This window comes from Panulirus ornatus, chromosome 73, assembly GCF_036320965.1.
Source record: "Panulirus ornatus isolate Po-2019 chromosome 73, ASM3632096v1, whole genome shotgun sequence".
In the NCBI taxonomy this organism is placed as follows: Eukaryota; Metazoa; Arthropoda; class Malacostraca; order Decapoda; family Palinuridae; genus Panulirus; species Panulirus ornatus.
Window position 1 is genome coordinate 14,630,556 of NC_092296.1, and position 22,382 is coordinate 14,652,937.

General features: G+C 40.9%; 1 protein-coding gene across 1 annotated transcript in view; it reads left to right on the forward strand.

Moving 5' to 3' along the window:
* The first annotated feature begins 9,126 nt into the window (after nt 1-9,126).
* LOC139748216 (juvenile hormone epoxide hydrolase 1-like) overlaps nt 9,127-22,382 on the forward strand; it is a 61,915-nt gene continuing 48,659 nt past the window's right edge. Inside the window, exon 1 of the mRNA XM_071661041.1 lies at nt 9,127-9,285. The gene's annotated coding sequence lies outside the window, so the exon portion shown is untranslated. The remainder of the gene's footprint in view (nt 9,286-22,382) is intronic.

Here is a 22,382-nt window from a genome sequence, read left to right on the forward strand (position 1 = left end):
TGATGAGCCTTTTCATTGTTACCTGTTAATATTGTAGGTTATCGATGATATAAATGAGGTTTAGATTAATTTTTTCTTGGAATGTTCCACGTTAGAGTTGGTCTACGTGACACGTAGAAAGTTTTCTCATCTCCAGCCAGAGTTGATGGTCATGATTTACAGGAAATTCACCCAATACTGTAAAAAGAGCGGACGAGAACAGTTTGAATTTATACTTGTGGAAGATAATTAGTTGAGGTTTTATCTTTTTTTCATCCCATATTTTGATGTTTCTTTTAGAAAGTTATCATCTGTTCTCGTCAGAATACTTCATCGAGTTGTTTCATACCGATTTGAAATTAAGTTAAGGCAACTCACTTCTCGATCTGACGTAAAGTTGTTTATCATGATATCATGGTAATTTAGCTAATGATCGTGGTGGAAAGGTAATGATTGGTGATGAAAGGTGATTTACATCATGGAGTAAATGTGCACAGGGCTCTGTCCTTGAAAGTACGCCTTTCCCATTTTATTTGTGTAACAAATACCCCAACTTGCTCACACTCTGATGAATCACCACAGCATTCCTTCACTTCATTTACATCATCTGTTGCTCGAACTACGTAATTTCCGCCAATATCTCTGAAAAACTCCCTACAACTTTCCTATATCCTTTGATAGCTTTGCAATTCCACTACTTAACAGACTTCCACAATCAACTGCACGTTACACAAATAGCCGAGTCTGCCTCTACGAAACTGGAATTCTCGTTCATATGTCGGAAATCCCTTCTGAAGTTATCCTAATCATACAGAACTAACTGATTAGACCTTATCTGGAAAACTGCTCTCGTCTGGAGAGGTTCTGGTTATACACACTTCACTGAGAATCTGACATCAAATTCTCCAAGTCTTTTTTTTTTTTTTATTCTTGAACCACTTGAACTAAGCTGCTGTATTCGTTCTCTTTCCCAGTTTAATAGATATTACTATAGTTTTTTTCTGACGAGAATTTGCTGAATATTCTGCAAGATGCTTTATCACATGACTGCTGCGTAGCCATCAACAGCTCAAGGGTGGACTGTGGTAGTTTGTTTCTAACCCTACATCGCCAAACTTTGGAATTCCTTTCTTTTCTCGCGTCTTTCTCAGCAGGTACGATTTGATCATTCTTAGCAGGCATGCTTCCCACTTCCTGACATACTCCATTTAACTTCTCCTTCTCCGTTTTTTCACATTCCGTTTAAGATTGTGTATTTACAGAGCGAAGGATTATAAGTGAAAAACATCTAGAGTATCAGAAGAAGGGTCGCACTGGCCAGAAGTATGGGAAGAGTGGAAGATAATTGAGAACGGATAATGTTACGTCTTCTAACCCCCACCATTCGTATGGGAGGAATTCAACCATTCCCTATGGTGAAGTTATATGGGAGGAATTCAACCATTCCCTGTGGTGAAGTTATACGGGAGGAATTCAACCATTCCCTATGTTGAAGTTATACGGGAGGAATTCAACCGTTCCCTATGGTGAAGTTGTACGGGAGGAATTCAACCATTCCCTATGATGAAGTTATACGGGAGGAATTCAACCATTCCCTATGATGAAGTTGTACGGGAGGAATTCAACCATTTCCTATGATGAAGTTGATACCCTCCAGACAAGAGGGCCTCGGCTTGCGGATGAGACAGTTTAGGAAGTCGAAGAGATATATAACACTCGCAGAATTAGGAGAGCAATAGGCCCAACAAAGGAAAAGTGGTAGTTGGGAGACAGACCTCGAGCCGCATAACAAAATTTATGAACTCAAGATCCTCGAGGCGTACAACACCTTTGAATCGGAATCGTGAGTGGAGATTATAACTGGATGTGAAGAAGGGACTAGTGAAAACATCATAACTAGACAATGTCTGAGAGAAGTAAGATTTTAGGCGAGGTACCAGACAGATGGTATTCAACAGATGGGAGGTTAGCAGTGAGACTACGTGTGTTGGTATAGTTAACAGAAAAAGAGGAAGGTCTATCACGGAGGGAAATGTCGTGAGAGTGGCCGCTACTACCACTGCCAGAGCCCTCCTCATTGGCAGTAAAGTCAGGCGGGAACCCAGAGATTCTTAGCACCCCATGATGCTGGGGAATAGAGGCCATATGTTTTATAGACTGTATCATGATTACATTTAAAAACGACCATGCAGACAGCAGATGGCAAGAGCATAAATGTGCAGAAAATAAGGAGGTTTGAGTCGGTTTACGGTGCTTGTAAGATAGCATGTCTAGCCTGTTCTTTCTGATTTGATGAGGCAGGAAGTAAGACCAGCAATCCTAACATGGAGAATATAAGATGGTTCCGAACACCACTTCAATGCTCCTTAGGACGGTAGTGCCACCCTGGGAGGCTGCTGTCAACAGCCTACTACAGAACAGTGGACAGTATTTGATTGTTCCACTAACCAACTCAAATTTCTTTACTGGAACGAACTGTACTGATCATATTCTTCCTAGTTGGATTTGATAACCATGGTGCTTGCACAAAGCCAGATGCAGCCAGTTTAAGGGATGTGATGTCTTACGAGAGAGAAAATAACATGAACTTCACCAAAAGTAACTTTTTTCCTTCTTTATTTCCGGCTAACCAGAACACACACACACACACACACACACACACACACACACACACACACACACACACATATATATATATATATATATATATATATATATATATATATATATATTTTTTTTTTTTTTTTATACGATTCGCCATTTCCCGCGTTTGCGAGGTAGCGTTAAGAACAGAGGACTGGGCCTTAGAGGGGAAATCCTCACCTGGCCCCCTTCTCTGTTCCTTCTTTTGGAAAATTAAAAAAAAAAAAACGAGAGGGGAGGATTTCCAGCCACCCGCTCCCTCCCCTTTTAGTCGCCTTCTACGACACGCAGGGAATACATGGGAAGTATTCTTTCTCCCCTATCCCCAGGGATAATATATATATATATATATATATATATATATATATATATATATATATATATATATATATATATATATATATATATATATATATATATATTTTTTTTTTTTTTTTTTTTTTTTTTTTTTGTCTCCCGCGTTTGCGAGGTAGCGCAAGGAAACAGACGAAAGAAATGTCCCAACCCACCCCCATACACATGTATATACATACGTCCACACACGCAAATATACATACCTACACAGCTTTCCATGGTTTACCCCAGACGCTTCACATGCCCCGATTCAATCCACTGACAGCACGTCAACCCCGGTATACCACATCGCTCCAATTCACTCTATTCCTTGCCCTCCTTTCACCCTCCTGCATGTTCAGGCCCCGATCACACAAAATCTTTTTCACTCCATCTTTCCACCTCCAATTTGGTCTCCCTCTTCTCCTTGTTCCCTCCACCTCCGACACATATATCCTCTTGGTCAATCTTTCCTCACTCATCCTCTCCATGTGCCCAAACCACTTCAAAACACCCTCTTCTGCTCTCTCAACCACGCTCTTTTTATTTCCACACATCTCTCTTACCCTTACGTTACTCACTCGATCAAACCACCTCACACCACACATTGTCCTCAAACATCTCATTTCCAGCACATCCATCCTCCTGCGCACAACTCTATCCATAGCCCACGCCTCGCAACCATACAACATTGTTGGAACCACTATTCCTTCAAACATACCCATTTTTGCTTTCCGAGATAATGTTCTCGACTTCCACACATTTTTCAAGGCCCCCAGGATTTTCGCCCCCTCCCCCACCCTATGATCCACTTCCGCTTCCATGCTTCCATCCGCTGCCAGATCCACTCCCAGATATCTAAAACACTACACTTCCTCCAGTTTTTCTCCATTCAAACTCACCTCCCAGTCGACTTGACCCTCAACCCTACTGTACCTAATAACCTTGCTCTCATTCACATTTACTCTTAACTTTCTTCTTCACACACTTTTCCAAACTCAGTCACCAGCTTCTGCAGTTTCTCACATGAATCAGCCACCAGCGCTGTATCATCAGCGAACAACAACTGACTCACTTCCCAAGCTCTCTCATCCCCAACAGACTTCATACTTGCCCCTCTTTCCAAAACTCTTGCATTTACCTCCCTAACAACCCCATCCATAAACAAATTAAACAACCATGGAGACATCACACACCCCTGCCGCAAACCTACATTCACTGAGAACCAATCACTTTCCTCTCTTCCTACACGTACACATGCCTTACATCCTCGATAAAAACTTTTCACTGCTTCTAACAACTTTCCTCCCACACCATATATTCTTAATACCTTCCACAGAGCATCTCTATCAACTCTATCATATGCCTTCTCCAGATCCATAAATGCTACATACAAATCCATTTGCTTTTCTAAGTATTTCTCACATACATTCTTCAAAGCAAACACCTGATCCACACATCCTCTACCACTTCTGAAACCACACTGCTCTTCCCCAATCTGATGCTCTGTACATGCCTTCACCCTCTCAATCAATACCCTCCCATATAATTTACCAGGAATACTCAACAAACTTATACCTCTGTAATTTGAGCACTCACTCTTATCCCCTTTGCCTTTGTACAATGGCACTATGCACGCATTCCGCCAATCCTCAGGCACCTCACCATGAGTCATACATACATTAAATAACCTTACCAACCAGTCAACAATACAGTCACCCCCTTTTTTAATAAATTCCACTGCAATACCATCCAAACCTGCTGCCTTGCCGGCTTTCATCTTCCGCAAAGCTTTCACTACCTCTTCTCTGTTTACCAAATCATTTTCCCTAACCCTCTCACTTTGCACACCACCTCGACCAAAACACCCTATATCTGCCACTCTATCATCAAACACATTCAACAAACCTTCAAAATACTCACTCCATCTCCTTCTCACATCACCACTTGCGCCCTTCACTGAAGTTCCCATTTGCTCCCTTGTCTTACGCACTTTATTTACCTCCTTCCAGAACATCTTTTTATTCTCCCTAAAATTTAATGATACTCTCTCACCCCAACTCTCATTTGCCCTTTTTTTCACCTCTTGCACCTTTCTCTTGACCTCCTGTCTCTTTCTTTTATACATCTCCCACTCAATTGCATTTTTTCCCTGCAAAAATCGTCCAAATGCCTCTCTCTTCTCTTTCACTAATACTCTTACTTCTTCATCCCACCACTCACTACCCTTTCTAATCAACCCACCCCCCACTCTTCTCATGCCACAAGCATCTTTTGCGCAATCCATCACTGATTCCCTAAATACATCCCATTCCTCCCCCACTCCCCTTACTTCCATTGTTCTCATTTGCTATGTCGTTGTCTCCCGCGTTAGCGAGGTAGCGCAAGGAAAGACGAAAGAATGGCCCAACCCACCCACATACACATGTATATACATACACGTCCACACACGCACACATCTCAACGTATACATATATACTCATGTACATAATTCATACTGTCTGCCTTTATTCATTCCCATCGCCACCTCGCCACACATGAAATAACAACCCCCTCCCCCTCTCATTTGCGCGAGGTAGCGCTAGGAAAAGACAACGAAGGCCCCATTCGTTCACACTTAGTCTCTAGCTGTCATGTAATAATGCACCGAAACCACAGCTCCCGTTCCACATCCAGGCCCCACATAACTTTCTATGGTTTACCCCAGACGCTTCACATGCCCTGGTTCAATCCATTAACAGCCCGTCGACCCCGGTATACCACATCGCTCCAATTCACTCTATTCCTTGCAAGCCTTTCACCCTCCTGCATGTTCAGGCCCCGATCACTCAAAATCTTTTTCATTCCATCTTTCCACCTCCAATTTGGTCTCCTACTTCTCGTACCCTCCACCTCTGACACATATATCCTCTTGGTCAATCTTTCCTCACTCATTCTCTCCATGTGACCAAACCATTTCAAAACACCCTCTTCTTCTCTCTCAACCACACTCTTTTTATTACCATACATCTCTCTTACCCTATTATTACTTACTCGATCAAACCACCTCACACGACATATTGTCCTCAAGCATCTCATTTCCAGCACATCAACCCTCTTCCGCACAACTCTGTCTATAGCCCACGCCTTGCAACCACATAACATTGTTGGAACCTATATTCCTTCAAACATACCCATTTTTGCTTTCTGAGATAATGTTCTCGACTTCCACACATTCTTCAAGCCTCCCAGAACTTTCGCCCCCTCCCTCACCCTATGATTCACTTCCGCTTCCATGGTTCCATCCGCTGCCAAATCCACTCCCAGATATATAAAACAATTCACTTCCTCCAGTTTTTCTCCATTCAAACTTACCTCTCAATTGACTTGACCCTCAACCCTACTGTACTTAATAACCTTGCTCTTATTCACACTTACTTTTAACTTTCTTCTTTCACACACTTTACCAAACTCAGTCACCAGCTTCTGCAGTTTCTCACACGAATCAGCCACCAGCGCTGCATCATTAGCGAACAACAACTGACTCACTTCCCAAGCTCTCTCATCCACAACAGACTGCATACTTGCCCCTCTTTCCAAAACTCTTGCGTTCACTTCCCTAACAACCCCATCCATAAACAAACAACCATGGAGACATCACACACCCCTGCCGCAAACCTACATTCACTGAGAACCAATCACTTTCCTCTCTTCCTACACGTACACATGCCTTACATCCTCGATAAAAACTTTTCACTGCTTCTAACAACTTGCCTCCCACACCATATGTTCTTAATACCTTCCACAGAGCATCTCTATCAACTCTATCATATGCCTTCTCCAGATCCATAAATGCTACATACAAATCCATTTGTTTTTCTAAGTATTTCTCACATATATTCCTCAAAGCAAACACCTGATCCACACATCCTCTACCACTTCTGAAACCACACTGCTCTTCCCCAATCTGATGCTCTGTACATGCCTTCACCCTCTCAATCAATACCCTCCCATATAATTTCCCAGGAATACTCAACAAACTTATACCTCTGTAATTTGAGCACTCACTTTTATCCCCTTTGCCTTTGTACAATGGCACTATGCAAGCATTCCGCCAATCCTCAGGCGCTTCACCATGAGTCATACATACATTAAGTAACCTTACCAACCAGTCAACAATACAGAGTCACCCCCTTTTTCAAAAAATTCCACTGCAATACCATCCAAACCTGCTGCCTTGCCGGCTTTCATCTTCCGCAAAGCTTTTACTACCTCTTCTCTGTTTACCAAATCATTTTCCCTAACCCTCTCACTCTGCACATCACCACGACCAAAACACCCTATATCTGCCACTCTGTCATCAGACACATTCAACAAACCTTCAAAATACTCACTCCATCTCCTTCTCACATCACCACTACTTGTTATCACCTCCCCATTAGCCCCCTTCACTGAAGGTTCCCATTGATTCCCTTGTCTTACGCACTTTATTTACCTCCTTCCAAAACATCTTTTTTATTCTCCCTAAGATTTGATGATACTCTCTCACCCCAACTCTCATTTGCCCTCTTTTTCACCTCTTGCACCTTTCCCTTTACCTCCTGCCTCTTTCTTTTATACATCTCCCAGTCATTTTCATTATTTCCCTGCAAAAATCGTCCAAATGCCTATCTCTTCTCTTTCACTAACAATCTTACTTCTTCATCCCACCACTCACTACCCTTTCCAATCTGCCCACCTCCCACGTTCTCATGTCAGAAGCATCTTTTGCGCTAGCCATCACTGCTTCCCTAAATGCATCCCATTCATCCCCCACTCCCCTTATGTCCTTTGTTGTCACCTTTTTTCATTCTGTACTCAGTCTCTCCTGGTACTTCCTCACACAAATCTCCTTCCCAAGCTCACTTACTCTCACCACTCTCTTCACCCCAACATTCTCTCTTCTTTTTTGAAAACCTCTACAAAACTTCACCTTCGCCTCCACAAGATAATGATCAGACATCCCTCCAATTACACCTCTCAGCACATTAACATCCATATGTGTGTGTATATATATATATATATATATATATATATATATATATATATATATATATATGGGCGGATGAACAGTTAAGGGAGTAAAGCAAATAGATCCAGAGAGATATTTCCAAAGGTTAGTAACGTTTTCTTTTTCTTGAGGTCATATGTTGACACGGATATTTTTGAATGAATGAATCTTCAGTCATTGTTCAAACATACATCAAGTGTTACTGTGATCATTACTTGATCGACAATATCCCCAACGATGTCTGAGACGAGGCAACTTGTAAATTCATAACTCGGAAAATACATGTAACATAAGACAGCTGCGTCTTGCTTGAGATGCCCCTGGCGGGGTGAACGCACCCACACGACACCATACGTTTGTTTATCGTTGAAAAACTCCAAATTTACTTCGTGGTCTAGAGAAATAAACTATATGTAATATTGCAAATAATAATAATCAAAATGAATGGCATAGACTTACCATTTATTCAGTTTTATCAGGTATGGACGTTCGTTTATTCAGAAGTTATCAGACATGGACGTTCGTTTATTCTAAAGTTATCAGACATGGGCCTTCCTTTATTCAGTTATTATTCAATCCATTTACATATTGCTTGTGAATTATTCTTCTGTCCCTAGTCAGCATCTCACGAGAGCTGACTGTATGTATTGTCGACGTAATGTGTGTTTCCTCGCCTTCCTATATTTCCGACACTGGTCACACTGAAGGCGAGCTGAGTGTTGCTGTGGGAGCCAATTTATTATGAGGAAGTGATGAAATTCATATATATGCGAGACGGTTCATCGTCCATAAATTCATACCCACATTCATTCATTGACTGCTGATAACTTTTGTTGTTGGCGCGGAAATGAGTCAAGGATATATAACATTTACTCAAATGCAAACAAAAAAATTCTTCATGAGTGTTTAACCTGAAAATGTATTCTGGCGATCAAAAAAAAAGGGGGGGAAACTAAGCCTAACCTGTCCCGTCATATTGAAAATGAATTGCATGTCTCCCACTGCATCACTACCCAAGGGCTTCTTGCGCAGAAAATAGATGGTGGCAACGCTACCCATCGCCTGTAAGGACAAACCTCCCAGTGTAACTAAGGCCTGAGTGAACCTTATGTATGTGCTTCAAAAGTTGCCAGTCAGTAGCCGGCCAGTAATCGTTGATCGCTGAACCAAGTTACTAAGCCATCATGAGACTTCAGTCACTCCCAGGCAGGAAGGAAGGTTCTTGCATGATTGTGGAGCGGCAGCGGTGTCACTGTTGAGTTAGCCAGCAGTTCCTTGTCGTAGTTTCAGCAGTCGCCAAGGTAGTATTTTAATTCTTACACAGTTAGTATGTTGAACGTTTCTTTAGACAGTCGGATGATTTGTATCTGTGATGTAGATATCAGACGCAGGTGCCGTCCACAACAGAAGCAGTTGCTGTCTCGGATATTAAACTAAATACATTTACACAATTAGAGTGTGATTTTCTTTGTCACAAAGCTCGTAAAAGTCTAGATTAGCTTCTCATCGCCATTAGCTTTGAAGTGTAAGTGCTATGGTGTCGCAATATTGAAGAAAGTACCGGTGCACCAGTTGAGGAATTATGTTTTATTGAAGTAGATCAATTGTTGATAGTGACAGCTATGTATAACATGGAACTGTGTGGTAAGTGAATGTAATAATAGGTAATACGTTTGCAAAATGATTAACAGAACTTATGGAAACCTCATTCAACCTGATAAAGTGGCCAGCTCGTACCCAGGACCTCGGCAGTGAGGCAATTACCAACTGTGCAATATAATGATCAACTGGAAACGGGTCATGTGGAAGAACATATTATGAGAAAATGCATTCATTTTTTCGGTTATTTGTCTTTTAAATCGGTTCACTTATATTGGTCCAAATTCTTTTGAAATTTGATTCGTTGTTTTACGGAGGTTCGGCGTTCATTTTTTAAAGTAGGTTTTTATTGTAAAACATCAAACAATATCCATGAACAAGGGAGTTTGGTTTGGTGAAACAATTTGATATGTTCTTGTATATACAGAAAACCTCGTTGATATAATTCAATGTTTGGGGAAGGTCATACAAGTAAAAAAGGATGGTTCTTTTGGTCGGTTGTATAAGTACCTGAAACATTTAAGCATACGTACATACACATAATTTTTCTGTCGACGATCTAAAAGAGTTGAACTGATTATAGAAGTATGTTTATCATTTATATTTAGTGAATCTATGTCTGAAGCGTAGGGGGGGCGGGCATGGGTACGCCTTATGAAGAGACATTTTACTTTTCTTAGATAGCTGATTCTGTATGAGGAACTGAATGACCCACCTAATCAAAGCCCTTACAATATATATATATTATTTTTTTTTTTTATTATACTTTGTCGCTGTCTCCCACGTTTGCGAGGTAGCGCAAGGAAACAGACGAAAGAAATGGCCCAACCCCCCCATGCACATGTATATACATACGTCCACACACGCAAATATACATACCTACACAGCTTTCCATGGTTTACCCCAGACGCTTCACATGCCTTGCTTCAATCCACTGACAGCACGTCAACCCCGGTATACCACATCGCTCCAATTCACTCTATTCCTTGCCCTCCTTTCACCCTCCTGCATGTTCAGGCCCCGATCTCACAAAATCTTTTTCACTCCATCTTTCCACCTCCAATTTGGTCTCCCTCTTCTCCTTGTTCCCTCCACCTCCGACACATATATCCTCTTGGTCAATCTTTCCTCACTCATCCTCTCCATGTGCCCAAACCACTTCAAAACACCCTCTTCTGCTCTCTCAACCACGCTCTTTTTATTTCCACACATCTCTCTTACCCTTACGTTACTCACTCGATCAAACCACCTCACACCACACATTGTCCTCAAACATCTCATTTCCAGCACATCCATCCTCCTGCGCACAACTCTATCCATAGCCCACGCCTCGCAACCATACAACATTGTTGGAACCACTATTCCTTCAAACATACCCATTTTTGCTTTCCGAGATAATGTTCTCGACTTCCACACATTCTTCAAGGCCCCCAGGATTTTCGCCCCCTCCCCCACCCTATGATCCACTTCCGCTTCCATATATATATATATATATATATATATATATATATATATATATATATATATATATATATATATATATATATTATAAGCTCTCCCCACAACCTAACATATTACGAATAATTTTCCCAGATGTCAGTAACATGGATGGGTAGTCTTTTGGAGTAACGGAGATAGCCAAGATATTGCTGACGTTATTGCATCAGATGTTTAAATGTACATTATGTTTGAATTGCTTAAAGGCTCGTATATACAAATGAATACAAAAAAAATTATGTGACATGCTTAGTGTTGTCATTATCAGTATGCACGTATGATGTACACCAAACATGGCGATGAAATTCTAGATTTTTGGTCATTATTATTGAAACAAAATTTGTTGACGTTTACGGACTGATAAATTCTTTTAGTCTGACGACTTATTCTGTAAATGCTGTCCTTTACAATACACATGCAGCTCCTGCTCCTTTGAAAATATTTCTTTAGGCGCCCATGGAGGGGGGGAATGACCCTCCCTCATTACTTCGACACAACTTATTCTGCGAAACGTGTGCTAGAAATAGACTAACATGAAATTAATCTGTTGCTTGGACTCGCATGGCCATTGTCTTGGCATTTTGTGGGATGGTCAGTCATGGGTGTGTTTCGTATGTTTTGATTTTTTAATGTACCGCAAATCCTGTTTTTATCATTAGTTAATCCCTACATTTTCCTTGGGAGACATAGCCCTAATTGTTATCACCTTATTTGATTGTAGTTCAGTTGGATGCAATGTTTCATGTTCTGCAAGTGTCACTGTGTTCACGAAACCCGAGACGAGCACTAAGTATAGCACTTGTGGTATGGAGCTAAACTGGATTTTAACCAGGACGTTTCACAGCTGCACTACACGTTTAACCTAACCATGAAGACAATGAATGACATTATATGTTCGGGGTTCAACCTGACAAGGTGCATCTTCTCCTTGCTGAAGTTTTATTTGTTTTTATTTTAGGGGAAAAGGTGTTGGTCGGGGAAGCTTAAGCTGGGCTATCTTAGACGTCTTATAAATTATAGTTGGGTGATGGAAATTTACATAGGAGTTGTATAGAAATACTTTTGTAGTGGTATGAATATAGGGTTGTAGTTGCTAGAATCGTTTCATGGTGAAAAGTAAGTGTTTCCGGAATGTGTATAATGGGTGTGCCTCTTCAGAGGAATGTCAGACTCATGTCCTCTACACCAGTTCATGGCGCTCATCTTCAGTTATTGTGCAAAATAAGAAAATTGTGCGCATTAGTGGGAAAGCCCATGTTCATATGAGCTCGTACATATGTTCAAGATCTGTCCGTTACCTTGGATACTGTATGCACACTTAAACTATCTCATAAAATGGTTACCTGATAATGGGAGATATACAGGGACAAGCACCTAGGTATCATGTTAACGATATGAAGGTTTAAAAAAAATCCACATGGATCCTACTGGTCGAGTAGGTGGTGCCATTTTTCTGGTCTGTATTTAGTGGATGAACCGGCTCGATACAGTCATGTGACTTGCTTAGTTAATGGAGAGGTGGGGGTGTCGCAGCTCACTGGCTGACAGCAGAACAACCCATGTTGTTCATCTTCCTTCACCCACACACACACGAAATTCCGAACACTCAGGTCTCCTTTAGAACAGGCGGCCAGTATATGCACTTACTATACAGTGTATCTTTTTGTTTTCGCTCCTCTCTCTCTCTCTCTCTCTCTCTCTCTCTCTCTCTCTCTCTCTCTCTCTCTCTCTCTCTCTCTCTCTCTCTCTCCACACGCAACGTCGCCAGCACCCGTCTCACCACCTCCACTCCTGCTGCCTGTACATGACAAGGAAGACTGAACTTTGCTTTCTATAATCAGAGAGAATTGTCAAGAAAATTTATGAGGATTTCATCCTTGTTTTATATATGTATATATCTTTTCTTTCAAACTATTCGCCATTTCCCGCGTTAGCGAGGTAGCGTTAAGAACAGAGGACTGAGCCTTTGAGGGAATATCTTCACCTGGACCCCTTCTCTGTTCCTTCTTTTGGAAAATTAAAAAAAAAAAAACGAGAGGGGAGGATTTCCAGCCCCCGCTATATATATATATATATATATATATATATATTTTTTTTTTTTTTTTTCTTTTTTTTTTTATACTTTGTCGCTGTCTCCCGCGTTTGCGAGGTAGCGCAAGGAAACAGACGAAAGAAATGCCCCCCCCCCCATACACATGTACATACACACGTCCACACACGCAAATATACATACCTACACAGCTTTCCATGGTTTACCCCAGACGCTTCACATGCCTTGCTTCAATCCACTGACAGCACGTCAACCCCTGTATACCACATGACTCCAATTCACTCTATTTCTTGCCCTCCTTTCACCCTCCTGCATGTTCAGGCCCCGATCACACAAAATCTTTTTCACTCCATCTTTCCACCTCCAATTTGGTCTCCCTCTTCTCCTCGTTCCCTCCACCTCCGACACATATATCCTCTTGGTCAATCTCTCCTCACTCATTCTCTCCATGTGCCCAAACCATTTCAAAACACCCTCTTCTGCTCTCTCAACCACGCTCTTTTTATTTCCACACATCTCTCTTACCCTTACGTTACTTACTCGATCAAACCACCTCACACCACACATTGTCCTCAAACATCTCATTTCCAGCACATCCATCCTCCTGCGCACATCTCTATCCATAGCCCACGCCTCGCAACCATACAGCATTGTTGGAACCACTATTCCCTCAAACATACCCATTTTTGCTTTCCGAGATAATGTTCTCGACTTCCACACATTTTTCAAGGCTCCCAAAATTTTCGCCCCCTCCCCCACCCTATGATCCACTTCCGCTTCCATGGTTCCATCCGCTGACAGATCCACTCCCAGATATCTAAAACACTTCACTTCCTCCAGTTTTTCTCCATTCAAACTCACCTCCCAATTGACTTGACCCTCACCCCTACTGTACCTAATAACCTTGCTCTTATTCACATTTACTCTCAACTTTCTTCTTCCACACACTTTACCAAACTCAGTCACCAGCTTCTGCAGTTTCTCACATGAATCAGCCACCAGCGCTGTATCATCAGCGAACAACAATTGACTCACTTCCCAAGCTCTCTCATCCCCAACAGACTTCATACTTGCCCCTCTTTCCAGGACTCTTGCATTTACCTCCCTTACAACCCCATCCATAAACAAATTAAACAACCATGGAGACATCACACACCCCTGCCGCAAACCTACATTCACTGAGAACCAATCACTTTCCTCTCTTCCTACACGTACACATGCCTTACATCCTCGATAAAAACTTTTCACTGCTTCTAACAACTTGCCTCCCACACCATATATTCTTAATACCTTCCACAGAGCATCTCTATCAACTCTATCATATGCCTTCTCCAGATCCATAAATGCTACATACAAATCCATTTGCTTTTCTAAGTATTTCTCACATACATTCTTCAAAGCAAACACCTGATCCACACATCCTCTACCACTTCTGAAACCGCACTGCTCTTCCCCAATCTGATGCTCTGTACATGCCTTCACCCTCTCAATCAATACCCTCCCATATAATTTACCAGGAATACTCAACAAACTTATACCTCTGTAATTTGAGCACTCACTCTTATCCCCTTTGCCTTTGTACAATGGCACTATGCACGCATTCCGCCAATCCTCAGGCACCTCACCATGAGTCATACATACATTAAATAACCTTACCAACCAGTCAACAATACAGTCACCCCCTTTCTTAATAAATTCCACTGCAATACCATCCAAACCTGCTGCCTTGCCGGCTTTCATCTTCCGCAAAGCTTTTACTACCTCTTCTCTGTTTACCAAATCATTTTCCCTAACCCTCTCACTTTGCACACCACCTCGACCAAAACACCCTATATCTGCCACTCTGTCATCAGACACATTCAACAAACCTTCAAAATACTCATTCCATCTCCTTCTCACATCACCGCTACTTGTTATCACCTCCCCATTTACGCCCTTCACTGAAGTTCCCATTTGCTCCCTTGTCTTACGCACCCTATTTACCTCCTTCCAGAACATCTTTTTATTCTCCCTAAAATTTACTGATAGTCTCTCACCCCAACTCTCATTTGCCCTTTTTTTCACCTCTTGCACCTTTCTCTTGACCTCCTGTCTCTTTCTTTTATACTTCTCCCACTCAATTGCATTTTTTCCCGCAAAAATCGTCCAAATGCCTCTCTCTTCTCTTTCACTAATACTCTTACTTCTTCATCCCACCACTCACTACCCTTTCTAAACAGCCCACCTCCCACTCTTCTCATGCCACAAGCATCTTTTGCGCAATCCATCACTGATTCCCTAAATACATCCCATTCCTCCCTGACTCCCCTTACTTCCATTGTTCTCACCTTTTTCCATTCTGTACACAGTCTCTCCTGGTACTTCCCCACACAGGTCTCCTTCCCAAGCTCACTTACTCTCACCACCTTCTTCACCCCAACATTCACTCCTCTTTTCTGAAAACCCATACTAATCTTCACCTTAGCCTCCACAAGATAATGATCAGACATCCCTCCAGTTGCACCTCTCAGCACATTAACATCCAAAAGTCTCTCTTTCGCACGCCTGTCAATTAACACGTAATCCAATAACGCTCTCTGGCCATCTCTCCTACTTACATAAGTATACTTATGTATATCTCGCTTTTTAAACCAGGTATTCCCAATCATCAGTCCTTTTTCAGCACATAAATCTACAAGCTCTTCACCATTTCCATTTACAACACTGAACACCCCATGCATACCAATTATTCCCTCAACTGCCACATTACTCACCTTTGCATTCAAATCACCCATCACTATAACCCGGTCTCGTGCATCAAAACCGCTAACACACTCATTTAGCTGCTCCCAAAACACTTGCCTCTCATGATCTTTCTTCTCATGCCCAGGTGCATATGCACCAATAATCACCCACCTCTCTCCATCAACTTTCAATTTTACCCATATTAATCGAGAATTTACTTTCTTACATTCTATCACATACTCCCACAACTCCTGTTTCAGGAGTATTGCTACTCCTTCCCTTGCTCTTGTCCTCTCACTAACCCCTGACTTCACTCCCCAGACATTTCCAAACCACTCTTCCCCTTTACCCTTGAGCTTCGTTTCACTCAGAGCCAAAACATCCAGGTTCCTTTCCTCAAACATACTACCTATCTCTCCTTTTTTCACATCTTGGTTACATCCACACACATTTAGGCACCCCACTCTGAGCCTTCGAGGAGGATGATCACTCCCCGCGTGACTCCTTCTTCTGTTTCCCATTTTAGAAAGTTAATACAAGGAGGGGAGGATTTCCGGCCCCCCGCTCCCGTCCCCTCTAGTCGCTTTCTACGACACGCGAGGAATACGTGGGAAGTATTCTTTCACCCCTATCCCCAGGGATAATATACATATATATATACATATACACACACACACACACACACACACATATGCACATACACACACACACACACACATACATATATATACATATGAAAAATGTAAGAACAATTTAGAAACAAACTTTTAGCTTGAAATGAATGAAAAAAATGAATGTCACATAATGGTTCAACCTCTGGCTATGGAAAAGGAAATGTACAATTTATTCACACAAACGTCAATAGCAGTTCTCATCAATTTCACCACTGTGTCAATAAGCTTCAATGTCTAAGCTACATTTTTCTCCAACTTCACTATTTTCTTGTCAAAAACACCATGCATGAAAACTATCACTCCATTAACACAACTATAAACATTTACTTCCCCTTTAAAAGTTCTGGGGAAGTCTGTCTCGATACACTGCGGCGAGGCGACGCGACGCTGACACAATCACTGTCACAATATCACAATATATATATATAGGGGACAAAGAATACTTCCCACGTATTCCCTGCGTGTCGTAAAAGGCGACTAAAAGGGGAGGGAGCGGGGGGCTGGAAATCCTCCCCTCTCGTTTTTTTTTTTTAATTTTCCAAAAGAAGGAACAGAGAATTGGGCCAGGTGAGGGTATTCCCTCAAAGGCCCAGTCCTCTGTTCTTAACGCTACCTCGCTAATGCGGGAAATGGCGAACAGTTTGAAAGATATATATATATATATATATATATATATATATATATATATATATTATATTTTTTTTTCATACTATTGGCCATTTCCCGCGATAGCGAGGTAGCGTTAAGAACAGAGGACTGGGCCTTTGAGGGAATATCTTCACCTGGACCCCTTCTCTGTTCCTTCTTTTGGAGAATTAAAAAAAAACGAGAGGGGAGGATTTCCAGCCCCCCGCTCCCTTCCCTTTTAGTCGCCTTCTACGACACGCAGGGAATACGTGGGAGGTACTCTTTCTCCCCTATCCCCAGGGATAATATGAAGTCTGTTGGGGATGAGAGAGCTTGGGAAGTGAGTCAGTTGTTGTTCGCTGATGATACAGCGCTGGTGGCTGATTCATGTGAGAAACTGCAGAAGCTGGTGACTGAGTTTGGTAAAGTGTGTGGAAGAAGAAAGTTGAGAGTAAATGTGAATAAGAGCAAGGTTATTAGGTACAGTAGGGGTGAGGGTCAAGTCAATTGGGAGGTGAGTTTGAATGGAGAAAAACTGGAGGAAGTGAAGTGTTTTAGATATCTGGGAGTGGATCTGTCAGCGGATGGAACCATGGAAGCGGAAGTGGATCATAGGGTGGGGGAGGGGGCGAAAATTTTGGGAGCCTTGAAAAATGTGTGGAAGTCGAGAACATTATCTCGGAAAGCAAAAATGGGTATGTTTGAGGGAATAGTGGTTCCAACAATGTTGTATGGTTGCGAGGCGTGGGCTATGGATAGAGATGTGCGCAGGAGGATGGATGTGCTGGAAATGAGATGTTTGAGGACAATGTGTGGTGTGAGGTGGTTTGATCGAGTAAGTAACGTAAGGGTAAGAGAGATGTGTGGAAATAAAAAGAGCGTGGTTGAGAGAGCAGAAGAGGGTGTTTTGAAATGGTTTGGGCACATGGAGAGAATGAGTGAGGAGAGATTGACCAAGAGGATATATGTGTCGGAGGTGGAGGGAACGAGGAGAAGAGGGAGACCAAATTGGAGGTGGAAAGATGGAGTGAAAAAGATTTTGTGTGATCGGGGCCTGAACATGCAGGAGGGTGAAAGGAGGGCAAGAAATAGAGTGAATTGGAGTCATGTGGTATACAGGGGTTGACGTGCTGTCAGTGGATTGAAGCAAGGCATGTGAAGCGTCTGGGGTAAACCATGGAAAGCTGTGTCGGTATGTATATTTGCGTGTGTGGACGTGTGTATGTACATGTGTATGGGGGGGGGGGTTGGGCCATTTCTTTCGTCTGTTTCCTTGCGCTACCTCGCAAACGCGGGAGACAGCGACAAAGTATAAAAAAAAAAAAAAAAAAAAATATATATATATATATATATATATATATATATATATATATATATATATATATATATAATGTGTGTGTGTAAAGGGTTTCTCGTACAAGCATCTCTTACAAATGCATAATCCTGTGATGAGGTCATACTTTATTCGTCAGGTATGATGTCCAGCCTCACCCACACTGGCCGACCACACCTGCTGGTACTGGTCTGAACAAGGTAGTAACTGTTTAACGTAGAGGGGAAAACGTGTAACTGGATGAAGGATACCAGAAGTGTGGTTTATACATACGTGTGTTGCTTTCCTTCCCAGCAAACACATACTGCCTCCATGTTCCAACCCGACACAATGGACGGGCGTACGTAGGCGAGATGGACCATTAACCTTGGAAAACATGTCGTCGCCATCAGGCTTGGCTCGTGTAAAAATGTCAAAATATAGAGAGTATTCTTCGGAATGGCAGATGAAATCTTTAAATGATGCGATGTGCATTTCGTTGACCCCATTAGACTTGTCTGAGTTACAATGTTGGTTGCTAAACAAGTGAATTTACCCTGCCGACTGGTCGCCATTATCCGTTGCTATTTTTTATGGAAAAAAATTGCTCACTGAAGAAATCAGTTTCTTGCATTTGATAATACAGGAGCTAGTGAAACTGTGTAGAAGAAATAATGACTTAAGTGGGTAAATGATTAAGTTCTGAACAAAATAAAGACGAAAAACAAGAAATCCTTCAGTGATGTACTACATCATTTTCTATTTTCGTATCTTAAACAACTTACGCCATAAAATACAGGTTGTTTGTTCTATTACTGTTACATGTTTTCTCTAGAATATGAATAGAGATTAATGTTGGTGGTGATAATACCTTATTTTTTCCTCAATAGTATAACCTCTTGGTGTTTGCGACAAAATGCAAATAAAGCGCCAAATCTACCTTGGAAACGCTGTTGCATTGTGTAATATTCAAGATAATCATTTAGTTGAAAGGCAAATGACTGGAGAACACACTTAATTCATTTAAAGTAGCTAACGCAACAAAACTGGTTTCCAACAAAAAACAAAGGCCGACATACGCCAGTGTTCTGCTCTTTGTACATCTTAAACTGAGCAGTATTTATGGGGGTCATTTTATTCTGCCGACATATGTCATAAGGCTGAAATATGTCTAATATTGAGCATTTATTTTGATACTCTTGTCATGTACCTCTGTTTCCTGGACTTTTTCTCCAGTTAGAGGCAACTCAGATTTTTGCCTACAGTTTACCATACCCTCTTTTTATGACCCTACAAAGCTATATCACACCTCTGGGTATGACCAGTGTGACAAGATGCCGAAAATATACGATAATACCAGAATAACAGTTTATGCCATCCAAATTGCTTTACGTGATGTTCTATTAAACTGTTAGAACAGTGTTGTAGATAAAAAAAGAAAAGATCCGTAGCTTTAGAAACAAAAAATTTCATGCTTTCAAATAAATCTCAGAAAATCGCATTAACATTTATGAATTTTCGTAATGATGATATAACAACTTGGGCAGATTATAGCTTATATCACTTGTGTCTTGGTTGTTCTACTATAATTGTATGTTATTTCATTTCGTAAAATATAAATAGTACACTGTAAATTCGATGTGTGTTGCCCTGGGTGAACATTCAGCTGAGAGCACGTTGGAGAAAAGAATATATATTTCTTTGAGCACATGTCATTGCCTTTTGCCTCAGCAGTTGTTCTTCCTGTTCAGTGAACATATGTTAGGCAAATTGTGTGACATATATAATGTTATTCTGGTGTATTTCGCCAACTTTGTAGGGTTTTGTTACACTCCTAAATGTGACAACGTCTGGATTGTTTTCGTCTTGAAGTCACGATTTTACGTTTTTTTTTTTTAATAATTCACTTCGTATAATGATTATTCATTAATTATACCCTTATTAGTTAAAGTAGTTTTGTAAGAAGGCATGCCATACGATAATCAGTATATTTATTTGTGGCGAGAATATTCGAGATATATAAATGCGCCTTCCACCTTATGGGGAAATATAGCCAGTTTTGTTGTTGTAAGAATGATCAATATTATCAATGTTTTCATATTAATTAGTATTCATGACATATGACTCCTGTAACCAGACTGGTTGTTACGAAGTGGTTATCATTGTTCTGTTCACGAGGCCTTTTTATTAGTGGAATAGACGTCACTTTGCCCTTTGCCTACAGTATGATGGACCTTTTTGGTAGAAGTGTTACGTTGTGGACATGAAAATATTCAAGTTTTTACTTCATCGTAGACATAACTGTATCTGCACCTGTAGCAGTTTCATTGGTGTGGCCTTTAACCCATATATGAAGATCTAGAGATGTTTTCACTTTATGTTCACGAGTCAACATGGCTCTTACTCAAGAGAGAAATGGTGAAGCTTAGATGCCTTCTCAAAGCATGAGGTGGATGATTAACCTCATTTAGGTAGCAGGAGAGTTCTCTCTGGTTGTATCTGTTATGATTGAACATTTCATGGTTAAGTAACAGTTCATGGTTAAGTAACAGTTTAGATTATTTTGGGTTTGAATTTATCGAGTACATATATTGTTAATTCACTCATGTGTACAGTTTATATAGAGTGCTGTAGGTCATTCAGGGTGTGGAATGTGGTATTTTGCGATGAAGTATAAAAGAGATGGTCTCGAAATTTGTAAACTCTGAATTACATAAATTGAACAATTGATGGATATTCGTAACTTTGAAGTTTCATGATTGGAAATTACCAGTTTTTTGGGACTTAAATGTACACTGTGAGTTTACATTTTGCACAATATTGAATGAAATTACAATATTCTTGTGGAAGCAGATTCTAAGTGATTGCTTCTGCATTTGTGATGATTCACTTGTGACCAGAAATTTGATTGACTTTATCTATTATTCGAACTTTTGGCATACCCTTGATATTTACTGATATGTGAATGACGGCAATAGTTTTTTTTAAGTAGGCCATTCAAGTTCATAATCTCAGTTTTTGCATCACCACTTCCTGATCTACTCACGTGAGGTCACAAACACAAACTAATCACCTCGTTTTTTACATTTTGTATCTATTAAAAGTTGGACATTTTGAGTTCCTTTACATTTGTATGGGACAACGGGACAATTCAAGAACCTGATCGTTCCACCGGAGTTGGAGTGGGTCCACCCCATGCACACACACACACCAACAAAGTTGATAGATAAGTGATAAATCACTTTTCAGGATTTCTAAGGTGATCGCACTTCATATAGATAATATGTTTTCAAAGGCTATATTGTACATACGCCAGTGTTCATCACTCACTATTTTCACCATGTTCATCAAACAGTATAGTGCAGTAAGCTCGTACTTTACTGATATTATTTGACTTTCATACTTTACTGATTTTGCTTATGTTTTTTTTCCTGATGTTCATTCTCACTTTATACATTTTTCTCACCAGTTCAAATCATGATTCCTTTACTCCCTGTGTGGATCATGAATAAATGTCTAGGTGATAGTAACAGCACTCAAACAGCAGACATTCCAAGGTATAGATCACTGTGACCTTGTGTGACCTGACCCTCACAAGATTGGATGTTACTCTCAGTTTTTGCATCACCACTTCCTGATCACAAACACAAACTAATCACCTCTTTTTTTATATTTTGTACCACCAGAAATGTAACATTATTTTTTGCCATTTGTTACACTTTTCATTTGATTTCCTTTTTTCTAGAAAAAAAAAATAGCTATAAATTTCCCGTAAATTGATGGCTGTTTACTCTCGCTGTTTATCATCACATATTGAAGAAATACTTCACACTCCAGCTAACCCATAGTGCGTATCATTTTATTACCTCTAAAGAGGTCAGGGGGACGACTGATTATTGACCTGGTCCTAAGGTG